The sequence below is a fragment of the Amblyomma mixtum genome, chromosome 8 (genome assembly GCF_055824585.1).
Source record: "Amblyomma mixtum isolate Tamu chromosome 8, ASM5582458v1, whole genome shotgun sequence".
Classification (NCBI taxonomy): domain Eukaryota; kingdom Metazoa; phylum Arthropoda; class Arachnida; order Ixodida; family Ixodidae; genus Amblyomma; species Amblyomma mixtum.
In genome coordinates this window covers 70,109,033-70,126,935 of record NC_143019.1, presented here as the reverse complement: position 1 = coordinate 70,126,935, position 17,903 = coordinate 70,109,033, and the positions used below count along the sequence as shown (strand labels likewise).

The 17,903-nt window shown below is 45.8% G+C and overlaps 1 pseudogene; it reads left to right on the top strand.

The window, feature by feature from the left end:
- Nucleotides 1-9,669: 9,669 nt before the first annotated feature.
- Nucleotides 9,670-17,121, top strand: LOC149332895 (uncharacterized; annotated as a pseudogene).
- The last annotated feature ends 782 nt before the right edge of the window (nucleotides 17,122-17,903 follow it).

Genomic DNA, 17,903 nt, shown 5'->3' with positions numbered 1-17,903 from the left:
TATTCTAAATCGAACAACAGCACAAAATAAATAAGTAAATTAAAAAAATCTCTGCCCCTCCCGTAACCGGGAGTAGAGTAAGCATGAAATGTTTACGGGCCTAATGTCATCTCGGTGGACACCCGAACCGCACCGTACAGGAAGGGAGGAACGCCACCACCCGTTCAGCGCGATGCCTTGCCATTTGAACGCAAGGTTTTTTGAGGAAAGTAAATGGCGCAGTAATTCTCTGCCATCTCGGTGGACACCCGAACCGCACCGTAATGGAAGGGAGGAACGCCACCACCCGTTCGGCGCGATGCCTTGCCCTTTGAACGCAGTGCTTCTCCCCCGGGCCCCTGTGCGCTTGCGCGGCTTTGCTTCGATGCGCGAAGCCCCTAAGAGATCACGTATGACAACGAAGTGTATCGTGGCATTTATGTGCTTCTTGCACGCGTTATTAGAAATCGGAAATTATAATTCCGTGCATTATCAAACGCACAGCGACTGATATCTTGATAAACATGGAGAAGGCATTGGCAGCATTTATTTTTTGTGACTCTTTTGGAGACCAACCGGCGCTTGCATGCCGGTCCCGTAGGAGGGCTTAGAGAGTCTCGTTAAATCTCGTTAAGTCTCGTACGGTGCCCGGATGTTCTCGTTTCAGAGCCCGGATGACTGGAATTCAGTGCCCGGATGACTGGAATTCAGTGCCCGGATGAGTGGATTTCAGTGCCCGGATGAGTGGATTTCAGTGCCCGGATGATGGCTTTCGGTCTCGGCGTGACGTCACCACACTGTCGACAACGGGGGCTAAAAGCATTTCATGCTTAAAAATCCCCTGTGTCCCTTGGCTTCTCGGGCTGTTGGCTTCTCTCATACTTATAACGAGCCCCTCATCCCCTTCCCCGGTTTGCTTAATTGCTTAGCGAGGGCCTCAGTTCTGGCAGCCTTGATGCCATAGGAAGCATAGGAGGGTTCTCACACAGTCTCTACCCTCGCCGTTCAATGACGTTCTACGTCACATCAGCGGTACCTCAGAACGTGCTACGTCCGCCGCTTAAGAGCGTGGGTGGCGCTGATGAACACTCTCAAGCTTAGGTTATTTGTAAACATAAATACCCCCGAAAGCAGAAGATTTGACAGCCGTCGCCTTAGCTCAGCGGCAGAGCACCGGACGCGTAATTCACAGGTCGTGGGTTGGGATCCCACCGGCGGCATGTGGTTGTTTTTTCTTCTCCTTTTCTAATCAATCAGCTTTAAGTGATAACATATTCAGTAATATTCTAAATTGAACAACAGCACAAAATAAATAAGTAAATTAAGAAAATCCCCTGTGTCCCTTGGTTTCTCTGGATGTTGGCTTCTCTCATATTTATAATGAGCCCCTCATCCCCTTCCCTGGTTTGCTTAATTGCTCAGCGAGGGCCTCGGTTCTGGAAGCCTTGATGCCATAGGAAGCATAGGAGGGTTCTTACACAGCTTCCACCCTCGCCGTTCAGTGACGTTCTACGTCACATCAGCGGTACTTCAGGACGTGCTACACTGTACAGAAAAATATACCCAAAAGGGAGTAAAAATGGTGGCGTCCACCATTTTTACTCCATTTGTGAAAACATTTCCTCCATGAGTGGGGAGTAAAAAGGTGGTCTCTCCTCCATTTTACTCCCATGAGGGAATAATGCAGTAAAAATGAGTTTTTACCAGCAAGCTGTGTTGCTGGGCGAGTTGGTGGGGGTACATCTTGAGAAAAAACAGCGCTTGCAGACAAAGGACCAGAACAAGGACACACAACTGTACGTCCGCGCCGTTGTGTGTCCTTCTTGTTCTGGTCCTTTGTCTGCAAGCGCTGTTTTTTTTCAAGATTTTTACCAGCATTTACTCCAGTATGCAAATGGAGTTAACTGTGCCGAATTCTCTACCAGTGCCGAAATGGAGTAAAGAAAACACCATTTTGTGCAATCCGCCCCGCCGCCTGGCGTCTCGTCTGCTTGTGGTCAGTTGTCGGATAATGGCGGTGAGTGACGACCGCTTGGTCACCATCGTCGCTGGATTTCTGCTGACTTCTGCCTCTTCACGGGCGCTTGCCGCGGTACAAGATATCAACTTGTCGCCGTTTTCCGCTACAGTACGTTACATAATTAAATTGCCCCTGTGAAGCCTCCAGCGCTCTAACGATACTTGACTTTCCTTTGTTTGTGTCGCCACCCCGTTACAGCTCCCGCTTAGGCCTAATTCTCACAGGCTTTATTCAGTGTGGTTCTCGAAATGTGTTGCAGCAGATTGTGTGTTCCATGAACATGGAACTGTGGTAGAACATAGTGTCAACGCTGAGCTCTTGATTGAGCTCATGAGGCCACATTTTTCCTCAGCCATGTTTAAAATCCAAGCCTTAAAGAAGTGAAAATGAAAGCAAACACTGCCATTCCAAACTACCATCAGGTGTATTTTCATCTTTTCTACTCTGCGTTTGGGTCAAATATAGCGTGGTGCATGACCGTGAAAACTACCCAGCATCTCCTTTTCAGTTTTTAAACTATTGATTATAATGTTACATCCTTTTATCTAGGAACATAGCGAACCAAACGAGCTCGTACAGCAAAAGGAGACAAGCAGACGACTCCTGCCGCGTGCGCCGCCCCTGGGCTAGCAGACGGCGGAAAGAATGCGTGACGCGGGGTCACATTAGGGCAGCGCTGTTTCCCAAGTTGGGTTGCCGGCGGCCCGCAGAGCTACTGCCCGTTCCCGCCGCCGTCACTGCTGTAAGAATGAGCCTGAATGAGGATAAAAAAACATGCCGCCATTTTTGGGCTCCATCTCTGTGGGTAGTAAAAAATTTATTCCCTTTTCACTCCAAAATAACTCCCTTATATAGAGGAGTAAATAAAAAACACCATACATATGGAGTAAAAAAACCTATTTTTGGGTGTGCGCTAGAGCACAAGCCATTTACCCTTTTGTGTTTTTTTTGCTAACAGTGTACGTCCGCCGCTTAAGAGCGTGGGTGGCGCTGATGAACACTCTCAAGGTTAGGTTATTTGTAAACATAGATACCCCCGAAAGCAGAAGATTTGACAGCCGTAGCCGTAGCTCAGCGGTAGAGCACCGGACGCGTAATTCGGAGGTCCTGGGTTCGGATCCTACCGGCGGCGTGTGGTTGTTTTTTTTCTGCTTTTCTAATCAATCAGCTTTAAGCGATAACATATTCAGTAATATTCTAAATTGAAGAACAGCACAAAATAAATAAATTAAAAAAATCCCCTGTGTCCCTTGGTTTCTCTGGCTGTTCCTTCTCTCCTATTAAATCGGAAGCCTTTAATGTCTCCTCGTTGTAAGCAGCAGCTGTACACAGAAATCTCACGCTCTTCAATTGGTCGAAACGGTCGTGACGTCAGAGTGCGCGAATTTCAAACCGGGCCAATTGTACTTTGGCTAGTAACCATGCAACCAATTGAAAGGATCGTAATGTGATGCTCCAAGTAAGTGGGAGTGAGCTTAGTTAATTGCTTAATTACGCAACTAAAGATAGATAGATCATAGATTGATAGATAGATCATGGATAGATTGATATATTGATTGATTGATTGATAGATTGATGGATGATTGATAGATCGGGCAGCGGTGGCGGTGGCACGTTGCTGCACAAGAGTGCTCAAACAACTGTTTTGAATTTGCAGTTCCTTCGCTGCTGTCCGTCTGCAAGAATTTCCGTATCAAGCGCGATCTGCATTCTGCTGGCTTCGTTGACGCACCGTGTGCGGCTGCCTATCGTGCTGTCATCACGTGAAGATACGCCCCTTCCTTCTGGCTATAAAGCTGCGCAAGTCGTCGAGAGCCTTCACACATCGGGCAGCGGTGGCGGTGGCACGTTGCTGCACAAGAGTGCTCAAACAACTGTTTTGAATTTGCAGGTCAGTTGTCTTTTCTTACTGTTGTTAAGCTGCCAGTGCATACTGCCGCCACTGCTGCCACTGCTGCCCATGGTCTAGTGTCTTGCTTGCAATGTCATCTGAAAATTTTGATCCTTGTTCTGCATGCTACGAAGACATTATAGATGGTGAAGAATTTATGACTTGTGCGGATTGCTGTCAAAGGTTTCATATAGGGAAGTGTGCAGGGGTTGGGGAGCGGAGTTTCAAAGCAAAAAATGCTGAATTAAGAAAAGCCCTGAAATGCTTGACATGTTGATCTTTGGCGTCTCGCAGTCATGATAGCAGCAGTAATGCATCTTCTGCTGTCTTATGCAAACAGCTTGCTGAGATTAGTAGGTCTTTGGCAAATCTCACAGCCAAAGTGGATGATCTGACATCTTTGAAGGAAACCGTTTCAAGCATTGAAATGTCTGTACAACATATGTCTGACACGTATGACAAATTGCTCGAAGTATCTAATAGGCATGACAAGGAAATCGAGCTCCTACGTAAGAGAGTTGACGACATTGAGGCAAACCAGGACGAGCAGCAAATTCGAAAACTGCGTCAGGAATTGAACGACCTGAGCCAGTACAGTAGGCGGCAAAACATGGAAATACATGGAATGCCTGTGACAGATGGTGAAGATTTACTGAGCAAAGTAAACAGCCTTGCTGTGAAGCTTGACTTGCCCACACTTGTAGCAAAGGACATTGAAGGGCTACACCGCCTTCCATCTCAACCTGACAAGGTGCCTGTGGTTTTGATCCGTTTTGCCAACCGATCCACAAAAACAGACTGGATTTCAAAGCGCAAAGAATGCGAAGATGACATTCGATTCTTTGATAACCTGACGGCTTCTAGCAGGAATTTACTGTGGCTCGCTAAAATGAAGGCTAAGGAAATGAAGTACGCTTTCGTCTGGTCAAAGGAAGGAAAGATCTACGCTCGAAAGCAGGCTGGTGCACGAGCCATCAGGATAGCTTGTGAGGAGGACATTGATAAGATGGTTTAATCACTGTTGCTGCGAGACTGCGCAGTACACCTGCTCAACAATGGCTTATTTTACTGCCGAGTCATTCACCGACTTTCTAAAGGACGGTGCTTACAATCCTCGCAACACACTATCTCTTTACCACTTGAATTGTCAAAGCCTAAAAAATAAATCAGAAGAAGTAGAAGCTGAATTAACTAAACTGAACTTTAATTTTGACCTTATTGCCTTCACTGAAACATGGTTTACCTCAAATGCAGATGTCAGCGAGTTTCCTGGTTACAAACCTATTTCAGTATATCGAGATGGAAAGCGTGGTGGTGGTGTATCTTTATATGTGCAAAATTATTTGTGCTTTGAGGTCTTGTCGGATTATTCACTTGTTTGTACTGATTTTGAAACTGTCTGCATTGCTTTTCATAGAGTTGCTATTATGGTTGTGTATCGCCCCCCTCAAGGAAATTCTGACAATTTTTTTCGCTTCATTGATTGTTTTCTGAAGTTTGCAAACCAAAACAACTGGCGTATCATTGTGCTAGGTGACTTCAATATCAACTTTTTGGAGGATAACGCTCTGAAGATTAATTTAAATGAAATAATGCTGTCTAATGGTTGTGACAATACTATTGAATTGCCTACTCGCATATCCTTGCACTCTGAAACATTAATTGATTTGTGCTTCACTAATTTCCCACCTCAGAGTTGCATATCCGGTGTTTTTTCTTCTGGGATTAGTGATCACTTGCCTTTCTTTTCACTTTTTCCTGATACGACCAAATTGAACAAACCCGTTCACGCTCGTAGAGTTAATGATGAGAAGAGCATCTCCACATTTTGTCACTTGTTGTCTACAATTAATTGGGTAGATGTATATGGTGAAAATGACTCGTCCCGTGCTTATGATATATTTATTCAGAAGCTGCTTGAATGCTATTACGCTGCGTTCCCAACTCAAACTATAAAAAAACATAGAAAGGCTAGAAAAGAATGGATGACAGGAGCACTTTTGAAACAAATTAAAGAAAAGAACAAAATGTTCTCTCGTTTTTTTGGAAACGAGATGCCCGGATGATTTAGTTAAGTTTAAGAAGTTTCGAAATAAATTAAACTCAAATCTAAAGAAAGCTAAATCTTTTTTCTATATTAATAAGTTTTCGTCAATCTTACACAATCCTAAATTACTTTGGCAAGGTATTAACGTTATTATAGGGAACAGGAAGAATTGTCTTCCCTCTGAGCTGAAAGTCAATGGGGTGAATTATGCTGGAGTTTCCCTTGCCAATATGCTGAATGAACACTTTTTAGCTGCCGGAGCATACCGACCCTCTGCTAGCTGTCATTCAACTCGGACTGTAGACTCATACTTACCCTCTTGCAGTACTGAATCTATATTTTTGTCCCCTACTTCAGAGGATGAAGTTATTTCTATCATTAATTCTTTTAGGAACACCTGCTCACCTGGAGATGACGAAGTTGCTGCTTTTCCTATCAAATGTGCTGTAAATATTATTGCTGGCCCTCTTACGCATATTTGTAACAGAATGCTACTTTCTGGTGTATTCCCTAGCAAATTAAAAGTCGCACGAGTTACCGTTTTATTCAAAGGAGGCAACAAAAATGACCCAAATAATTACCGTCCTATTTCGGTATTGCCTTTGTTTTCGAAGTTAGCTGAGCGTGTACTCTATAGGCGACTAAACAATTTCTTACAAGCTAAACATCTTATCTGCCCCCAACAGTATGGCTTTCAGGCCGGTAAATCAACAGAATCTGCTCTGTTAGATATTAAGAACTCTATAATTAACAATATAGAAACTAAGCTTTTTTCAGTTGGAATTTTTCTTGATCTGCGCAAAGCTTTCGATTCTGTGCAACATACAATACTGCTCCATAAATTAAAGACTTACGGGATCCGTGGAGTGGCAAATTCACTTTTGGAAAGTTATCTAACTGCACGGATACAGTACACTCAGATTCATGATGTAAAATCCAGTTTTGGTATGATAAAATTCGGTGTCCCTCAGGGTTCAATTTTGGGACCACTTTTATTTATTCTCTATATTAATGACATTGTAAACATTCCATTAACTCCTAATATCATGATGTATGCCGACGATACTAATGTCTTTTTTTCCGGCTCCAGTCTCCAAGTAATTGAACACCAATGTAATGCCTGGCTTGAGGAGTTAGCGGTTTGGCTCTATGTTAATCAACTTCAATTAAACGTAAACAAAACAAAGTTTATGCTCTTCCATCCAAAAAACAAACCATTAGATCATCACATCAAACTATTTTTTAATGACTTTAACATCGAGCAAGTTCATAGTTGCCGGTTCCTTGGTGTGTTTTTTCGTAGCGATTTGGGTTGGACTGATCATATAAACTACATTAGACTAAAAATGGCCAGATCTATTTATGTTATTTATCGTGTTAGACATCTCCTCCCACTACAAGTTAAAAAACAGCTATATTTTGCCCTTGTTCATTCTCACCTGGTGTATTGCAACCTAGTGTGGGGTACATGCAACAAAACTGATTCATACAAATTGCTTTCTCTCCAGAAAAGAGCTCTACGTTTATTAAGTTCAAGTTCATCTGTTGAAACAAATCTTTTCGAAACATTTCATGTTCGCAATTTCTTTCATTCATACAATTTTAGTTTGGCTCTTCATATTTTTTATAAAGTCAAGCATGACTTTAGCTCTTTTTCTAACACTTATAATTCAAGAAACGTTGCGTATGGTCTACGTTCCGTTGCCCTATCTACTGCAAGACCCAGGACAAATTATGGTAAACAAACAACCGATTATCAAATTATAACATTGTGTAATACCTACCAGTCTCTTATTCAGATTGCTTTAGAAAGTTATAGTGTGTCTGTATTCAAGAAAAAACTGACGATTCTTTTCTCGCCCGGTTAAATTTCAGCTAATTCTGTATACTTAGTTGTTTTTTTTAGTGTGTGTTTGTGTTCTGCTTTTTTTTTTTTAAATGTGCATATTGTGAAATGTTTTGTTTATTGTTAATTGATATTTATTATTGTCTATCATTAACTATTTTCTATTGTGATCATGTTTGCTCATTGTTTTTTTATCTCTTGTCCATTCGGCCCCCGTTTCCATGATGTGTGATCGGGGTGTAGGCCTTGTCAGGAGGCATGCTTGGTCTACCTCCTTTAGCCTCACCTCGAGGGCATATTGTATACAATATGGCCAAATAAACCTACTACTACTACTACTACTACTATTTAATGAAACGAAGACAAAGAGGTCACCCATAAAGATTGATATCTGGCCTGGTGCTCTGCACTTAGAAAGCGGAGAATACCGACGAGCGAGGCGTACAGCCGAACGGGCGATGGCGTTCTATAGACTCCCTGGCGGCGTTGCAAGACGCTGTCGCGTTCCACTTTTACAGGCCAAGTTTAACATCTTAACCACACATCAGTGACCACACTTTGGGTCAAAAAAGTGCCCCCCTGAATTTTGACGGGTGTCCACAGAGATATGTGAGAAAGTTACTGCGTGAGTTCCTTTCCTCAAATACAATTTTCATTTTCTTCATTACGGCCCTCTGTCTTCTTTCACTCCCACTTCCTCCCTTCCTCTACGGTGCGGTTAAGGTGTCCACCGAGATGACACAGAATTACTGCGTCATTTCCTTTCCTCAAAAAGCGTGCTCTGCGTTACGTTCATAGCATTGCGTTCATAGGGCAAGATATGGCGCCGAACAGGTGGTGGCGTTCCGTAGACTCCTTGGCAGCGCTACAACACGCCGTCGCGTTCCACTCCTAAACGCGAAGCTTAAGCGTCATTAATTAGCACTTAATTAGTATTCAGGCGTTAATCAGCGATTAACCATTAATTAGTGATTTGTCATCACTTAGTAATTAGTACTCAATTATGTGTGACGCCACCAGTGCCACAGAGGCAGTCCAAGTGGTGCGGAAAACGCTCTCGCCTCTACGCACTTTAGACAGTCAGAGTGCCCCCTGAATTTTTTTATAACGAGCCCCTCATTCCCCTTCCCTGGTTCGCTATATATATATATATATATATATATATATATATATATATATATATATATATATATATATATATATATATATATATATATATATATATATATATATATATATATTGTTAGTGGTGAACTGGTTACTGAATAAATGAACGAATCGTGAACAAAGAAGTGGCGGTGCGCTGGGCGACGACGACGTTGACAGTGGGTAGCTGGGCCGTCGGAGTCTGAGCCGAGTGCTGGCCATCTCAGAGCAGCCGCCAATATAGACTTACCGTAACGGTAATACTGTAACATCCCCAGTAACATCTTTTGCTGGGGGTCGCGCGTTCGAGGCGACGAGCCGACGGGCAGAACCGTCGAGATGACTACCGACCCGGCCCCCTCGTCTGCGCCTGCCACGCCAACTGTCGTCGTAGCCCACCCTCGCGACCCGGGCACATTCTGCGGTACAGATGGCGTGGACGTCGAGGACTGGCTCTCGCTTTACGAGCGTGTTAGCCAGCACAATAGGTGGGACGTCACGCTGATGCTGGCCAATGTGATGTTTTATCTTGCCGGCACCGCACGCGTCTGGTTCGAAACCCACGAAGAAATTGCTATGTGGGATGTCTGCAAGCAGAAGCTCCGCGACCTGTTTGGGAAACCAGTTGGCCGTCAGCTTGCTGCCAAAAAAGAACTTGCATCTCGCGCCCAAACGGCCACTGAATCATATATTACATACATCCAAGACCTCTTGGCACTGTGCCGAAAGATCGACACAACATGACCGAAGACGATAAGGTTGGCCACATTCTTAAAGGCATTGCCGACGATGCCTTCTGTCTTCTTCTATGCCGGGACTGCTCTACGGTTGACTCCGTTCTGTAGGTGTGTCGACGCTTCGAGCAGGCCAAGCACCGGCGCATTGCACACCGCTTTGACCGCCTACCTAACCCAGCTGCGAGTTCCACGTGTGAGGATCTGCGGACACTGAGGCAGCCTTCAAACCCCGACAACGTGACTTGCATCATGCGCCGTGAACTGGAGGCCCTGGCTCCTGTTACAACCAACGCGCCCTTGTCGGTCAACACCCTTGCCACAATATCCCTTACTCAAGCTGTCGTCCGCCAGGAGGTCGCCAACTTGGGCATGCCCTCCAGCCACACCGTCGAACCTCGGAGTGCGAGCCCCATTTCTCCCGTGGTCGCTGCCGCTACGGCCCGCAACACCTTCGTCCCAAGTTACCCAAGATATCGCAATACAGACGAGGGGCGTACCCATCATGACCGGCAGATCTGCTTCAAGTGCTCGCGCGTAGGCCACATTTCTCGCCACTGCCGCAGCCGTTGGTCCGCACCACCACGACCTTTGCCCTACGTTGACCACCGTTATGACTATGGACCCCGTCGCTTCACGCCTCGGAATGACCCACCCAGCGCCGAGTCCCCACCGCCTCCTCGTAGAACCAGTCGCTTTCCTTCCCCGACCGCCTACCGTTACCGCTCACCTCTTCCGCACCGCAGTTACTCACCGTCCTCTGCAGGCCGCCTCGTGGGAAACTAGCCAGTGCAGCTCCCGGAGGTGATGCTGCATTGGCATCCCCACCTGAAGATCCTCTACTGGCCCTGCCTTCGCCCTGTAATCTCCTCGATGTTTTTGTGGAAGGTGTTCCTGTTTCTGCCCTCATTGACGCTGGTGCCCAAGTCTCGGCTCTTAGCTCATCCTTTTGCCGTCGCCTCAAAGAAGTCCAGACCCCTGCCGCTTCGCCCACCGTTCGCGTTGCCGATGGCAGCACTGCTGCCGTCACTGGCCTGTGCACTGCCCGCGTCACTGTTGCCGATCATGGCATTACAGTTTTGTTCATCGGCATCGAACACTGCCCTCACAATGTGATCCTTGGTCTTGACTTTCTAACCGCTCACTCTGCCCTTATCGACTGCTTCAGTGGCCTTCTACGATTGGACCTGCCTCTAAGCTCAGCCGACACACTAAATTAAATCATCTCTCATCCATCGTTCACCACACCTCATTCCTCGGCTGGCCGCCAAGTTACATTTGGTGTGAGGTGCTGCGGTCCCTTCATCGCCATCCTGGTCCCGGAGCTTCGGTGTCCTGCGCCTGCCATGGACGTCGGCTACGAGTGCCTGGTCCGCGCCGCCCGGCCATGCCCCAGCCCGCCCGACCTGAACCGACCTCGCAGCTCACCCCAGCCTCGTCTCCCGCACGGACCACAGGACACGATGCACTGACGACAGCGAGCTTCATGACCCGACAGACCCAAGACCCAAGACCCACACGTGAAGACACCGCCCCCTAGCCCCTGCCGTCCGGTGCGTCCAATGACCTCGGCCGTCAGCTCCTTGCACCCTCCGGCCCGGGTCCTTCGTGGACCGGGACTCATCCTTCGATCATCTCATCCACTGCGAGGGCCAGCACTTCACCACCTTGACACTTCTATCTAACCCGGAAGCCCATTACCGTTTCGCCCATCCCTTCATCTACGTGTTCTATTTACGATCAGGACGATCACTTGGTTGCCCCCATAGAGTTTTTTACTATTACCTAGAGGGAAAGCTGGCAGCCCGTCTATGGGAGTTTGCATGGTGACCCCTCGAGACCACTTCAGCCACCATGGCCGCTCAAAGCATCATGGGGCGGTGAGCTACTTGTAGCGGAACTGCAACTTTTGGCCAAAAATAATAGAAAAATTAAGCTGTTTGATAACTAAAAACGTCCTAATATTCAATATCTTGTCTAATGATTGCAACAAACGAGCAGAAAAACATTTAAGTGGAAAGTTTGCCCAAAATAAGAGACGACTCGCTCTCCTATTGGCCAAGTATTGAACACTACAAAAACTAATATTTCGTAATGAACGGGCGCACTTTTAAAAGTAAATATGTTTTCAAAAAAATGTTGTTGCTTAAACACTATAACAGGTTTTTAATGGCATTTCGGAAAAGTGAAACCTTTTATTGGCGTCGTGTGTCGTCGCGTTTTCATTACTTTGGTTTTGCACACTGCGTTCGCGCGAAAGTCGTCTGAGCACACACGAACAGCGTTTTCGGAATGAAACGTCTTAGTAGTGCCACTTCGTGTTCCCGAAAAACTACGACTGTCTCGCAACAAGTAGCTCACCGCCCCATGATGCTTTGAGCGTCCATGGTGGCTGAAGTGCAGCGCCGCCAGCTTTCCATTGTTACGAAGAAGACGAAGCTGGCAGTGGCCACGGACGGAGCGCTCGCGCTAGGCCAGCGGCCATTAAATCATCTCTTATCCACAGGGGGGTAAAGCGCGGCGAGGAGGTTGTGATACACTTGAGCAGCGCCATCTTGTTACTCCCATAGTTGCCTGTACTTATTTGTGGTTCGTGGTATTGAAAATTAAGCAATCATTTTGAATGTATCGAAACAGAACACATTAGAAATAAACCTCTAGAACTGAAAACATCAAAGAAGGTCCCTAAGCGTTACACTTAATTCTTTTATTGTTCTAAACATTGAAATATGCAGACGTGTGCCAGAGAACTTAGGAAAGTTTCGTTTTCGTTTCGTGTGCTGTAGCAGCTGTAGGTTACCGAGGGATTCTAGTTCATTGCTACTTATAGCGTAGACTGCAGGACCAAATTAAGATACGGCAGTTTAATACGCACTGCATTACACACCTCTCCGCGCCATGTCTACTTCTGAATCACTCACTCCCGCCGCTCGGTCCGCGGTCTTTCGCACGAGCGCTGGCTTCTCTGCTGGTTTTGTTTTTCGATGTCTGATTCGGTGCCGGGAAAGCACTGCAGACGCCAGTCGTCTCCGGTGCGCACATTGGTCGAACGTATTTCTCGTGCGCACGTTGGTTGATCGCGTACAAGAAACTGGACGCTAGACCCGTCGGCAGCGTTCGCGGCGAATTGCCGGCGCTTGCCGGCGAATTGCCCCAGGCACGCACCACGCTGTGACTCCGCGCGACGCTGTCTACCGCTTTGCCTCGCTCTTGCACAGAATTTCAGAAGAATGCCGCCATCGTGCATCATATGCAAAAAAAGGTGTCAAAAGCGATCGGGCTTTCGCTTCATGTGTGAGCAATGTTCTTCTCTGGAAAATTCATAACGGCACTGTCACCCGTTTTTTTTCGTTAAGATTTTTTTGTACGCATGCAGCACGCTTGACAAGCATTAATTCGTGGAGCCTTACGTTTAGTGGTATATATTACAGGCCTGGTAGTGAAGCAATGGATGAATTCCTCAGAACAATAAATACTTTCTGCAAAAGTGGCTAAGCACTATTACGACACCACTGCCTAGTTACATATAGGGCAGATGATCTGATCAAGACATTTTGAGCTGTCATGCTTTTACAGCAGCCACACCAGGCACTTTTTGAAACCAGATGCAGTGCCAACGATATTCCAAAGGGTACATAGTGAGCAGGTAGGTGCAAATTGTGGCTGCTCTCTGTTTATGTCTAGTAGAAGCAGCATTCAGTGCGAAATTTTAATGCTAGTGACGAGTGAGTTTTGAAAATTATGCTGAACCTAGCTACAGCCTTTACAGCCAAATCGTAAGTGAAAAGAGGTAAACTTAACTTTTCAACAAAACACTAAATAATGAAGTTAATATTAAAAATTTACTAACTGGTATGTCAGTACGAAAGTAAAGGCAGGAATGCAGCATAAAAGGAATCAGGTTCATGATAAATAAAATGCATCATGTATCAGCAGTTCAGAGTGGTGCACTAGATGGGAGGGTTTACGTAGGAGAGACTGTGTGTCAGGCATGTCTACATTATTACACAGAATTCTGACAGAGGTCGTGGTGTCTCAGCAAGTCTGTCTGCGTAGGGTGATAAGTTATAATACAGCGAGTGCCTCAGTTCGTGCAATACTTTTACTTCAGGTTGCAAGCACACTTCACAGTGCTATTTCAGGATTGCAGTGTTCGCCACTTATGTCACAGCAAAAACGCAAGCAGGTAAGGTTAGGTGAGCAAAATGGCCAATGCTTCAGGCAACAAAATTTTTATCTCAGGCTATATCTATGTAGGAGCACGCAAGCTCAGAAGCAGACAGTTCACAGACAATGTCCTCAACCCCCTCACGAGCTCAGTCGCCCTTGAGGAAGTTCCCACGCTTGCAGGTAAAAAAAACACAATGAATCCTAATGATGGTACCTCCGGTAATGTAAATGTTTTTACTTCAGGCCATTAGTGTGACAAAGTATCTTAGCCAACCGGTCACGTCACCTATATGCAAATCTGGCTAAGAAGTACTTGAAGCTGGGCTTGTTGGTGCATATTCGTGAAAGACATGAGAGCTCAAAACCAATCCATGCGATCAAGAACATGGATAAGGGCAAAGGCTATATAAACGTTCTTCTTTGAATAAATCCTGTTGAAAGTGTAGCGCTCGTCCTGTTCCCTTACTCGTCCGTGTTGCCGTTTTGCGCTCTCATGTCTTTCACGTATATGCAAATCCCCCTGCAAGCACTTGCACACACCCACAACAAAGTCCCCACGCAAGCGAAAGTAGGCGAGATGCTTCAGATAAATAGCTAGAACCTCAGGTCAAAACTGAATTTGCTTCAGGACAAGTCTACACCACAAACCCCCCGCTCAATAGCAGCATCATCAGGGAAATCTACACGCAAGTGCTTGCAGGTAACATAAAGGTAGTGAAGCACTGTCTCCTCTGACAAGCCAAATTTGCACTTGGGATATGAAGCACGTTGCAGAAGAGGACTTTTGATTAACTTCAATCCCTGGGGTTATTGTACATGCCACAAATTTATTACAAAATACAGAGTACCAGCTGTTCCAGCTAGCCGTACTGTATATTCTCTTAAATGCTCCTCCATCACACAATCAAAACTTGGCATTCAATAACTGTTGGTACAGTAACACTAGTGGGGTAGCTTCACCAGTGGATTGAAGGAATGAACCTGGCCAATGTGCTTGTTTATGAAGTAGAATCCCAGTGTCGAATTCAGGCCTGCATTCCTTTAGATTACAAATATCTCATGTTGTGTCTTATGTCAGATAAATGGCAATGATACACCAAACGCAAGGTAAATGTGTATCTTGACTGTAGTAGTGGAAATAAGATTCTTTGTTGCAGTTTCTAGAACACACCTTATACTTGTGATGCAAAAACACTGCAAAGGTCACTGAAGTGTTCAGCAAGTACTCATTCATTTATTAGTGCTAAAACAATATAAATACAAAGCAGTTGCACATTTAAGCTTTTACACAGGCACTCATGTGCATTCTGAATGTCTGATTTTTTGGTTTTGTGGGGTTTAACATCCAAGAGTGGCACAGGCTACGAGGGACACTTTCTGAAGGGATCTGCACAAGACGCACAGTTGTGGTATAAATAACAGGCATGATGAAGAGTGACATGGAACATTTATTCCTACATTGTTCATGCGAAATCACTATATTAAGATACTAAGCTGAAGACGCTTTGTTTTTAAGCACCAACAATATCGCATAAAGGCAGCCCTATTAAGGGTTGAACAGTTAAGAGCACAGGTCTTGGCACTCTATTTCTTTTTCATGTGCATTCTTCGAGCATGCGAACAGATGTGCAAGGTATTGAATGCTACATTGTGCATGATTGAGGCATCATTTGCATGCTATATTTATTTGTCTCATGTGTACAACAGTAATATCAGTGAATTTATAGAAAAAATAAAAAACTCATTCACAAACATAACTGCTCAAGTTAAATAAGTGTCAACTATGAAGCCAGCTGTAACTTTGCAGTGCAAGTACTCACATGCTTGTAATTGTAAAGATACACTGGTTGTCAATTTTTTTATACGGAACATGGCATGAATTTTTAATATTTCGAAAGCTGTACGCGAGAAAGCTGTATTCCAACATTTCTATTTACCGTGCACAATGCTCTGCTGGTGCTCCCTGAACGCCACTTATCCCACACGTCTCTTGCATAAAGTTCTTTCATGTATGCACGCTTCGCTGGTGCTTCGGTGCACACTGATGAAACCATTCATAGCGGAGTCCGTTACAGATTTCGCGTTGTGTTCAAACAGAATTCGCATCTTGACAGGCAGTGGTAGAAAATGAAAACAGTACAGAAGGCAGGCGCTGCACTATACGCGTGTGTCGTCTCCCTTCTGCCTCGCATCCATTATGGAACACCAACGAAGTCTGACCGCGGGAGAAAAGAGGAGGTGACGATGGTTCACACTTTACCAAAGGGACTCCAGGTAACGCCAAAATGCATGGGGCATGCATGTTTTATAACGCCCCGTACATCAAAACAAACCTTGCTGAACCTCACCCCCAATCCTCGCTGATCTCGGCTCACACAAACACAAACCACACATAATTAGCGGCACAGGACTCACCACCACTGTAACTGTCTTTGTACGCTCACAGTCGCGAACATTTCGCACGTGAACTAAAAAGAAATCAACACAGTACGTAAGCAAGCCTCAGCACCGTTCCTCGCACAACTCTTTAGCGCGCACTACGACGCGCGCGGCCATGCTGCGCGAAGTTGCCAGGTTAGTACGCTGTAATTGACGTTAAACCGTCAAACTTGGTCTAGGTCGTCTGTATCATGCAGGGAACCCTGAGCGAAGTAACAAGATGGCTGCCATCCACGGTTAGAAAAAAAAGAGAGAGGGTTTACATGGGAGTGCTGCCGCCGCTTTCTCTCTAGAGTTGGTATATTAGCTCTATGCTTATCCATCGTTCACCACGCCTCATTCTTTGGCTGGCCGCCACGTCACACACACACACACACACACACACACAGACACACACACACACACACACACACACACACACACACACACACACACACACACACACACACACACACACACACACACACACACACACACACACACACACACACACACACACACACATATATATATAGTCGGCGGGGACGTGCTTTATCTTAATCATGCACTTGAAAAGCTGCCACCATGGAGAGTACTCGCGGCCGATGGACATCTTTTGAGCTTCGAGGGCGTGGCTGTCGTGTGCGAACATGTGAAACGCGCCCTCGGGGCAAGTCCCCCCTCTACGAGATGGAGCTTCCATGGACAACCGATGGCGAAGACTCAAGAAGGCATCGGCACAAGAACCACGCCATCATTGGCTCAACCGAGATCCCAAAAGGCCGAGACAAACCCCGCACCGCCACGCCGCCGCTACATGACGAGACAGACCTGCGCCGAGGCGGCACGACACCACCCAACGCAGCGTAGCGACTGACTCGCTGCCGCTACAGGTACGGCCCGCTCCCCAGAAGCTCACTCACCGTCTTTTCTAAAAATCCGGAAAGCTATTGAAAATCGAATTAGATATGAATCCCATGCGACCACCCTAACTAGCTATTCAGAATCGCAAACCATACCAAAAGGTTTGAGGCTGCAACTCACCTAGGCGATCACAACCCTTAACTCAGATGAGGACGCTGAATGCAAACAGATTCTACAGGACAGTTCATAACGTCTTGTGGACCAAATTATAAAGCAGAGCCAATAAAAAGCTCTCGAATACGAGTACGTCGAACAATGCTTACGTCGTGAACCAGACCTTATGCCGATAGGAATAAATCAGCCAAGATAATTCGAAGAACTAAAGAAATAAGGCACAAATATGCACAAAATTAGCAAACTCAGCCGAGACGGTGTGACCCCGGCGCCCCGTCCTCCAGTTCCGTCTTCTACTAAAAGCATGCTAGGTCGTGAGCAACCTAATGTTTGCCGGTCTTCCATCGAGGCTGACAACGTTGTGAACGTATCCAGCCATCCAGTCTCTCCTTCGGAACGAAGGTTGCTCTCCAAAGGTTTAACTTTCTTCCACACAAGCGGAAAATTCAATGAATTCCAATTATATCAGGATGTGGATAACTTTGCAAGGAATCTATGTCTGCGCGAGTACTTCCGAAACCGCGAAAGCAACCTTGAAATTAACATACCCGGGACATCAAACCAATCATGGACTCCAAACGAACACAGAGATAAACATTCGGATGTGTACATCG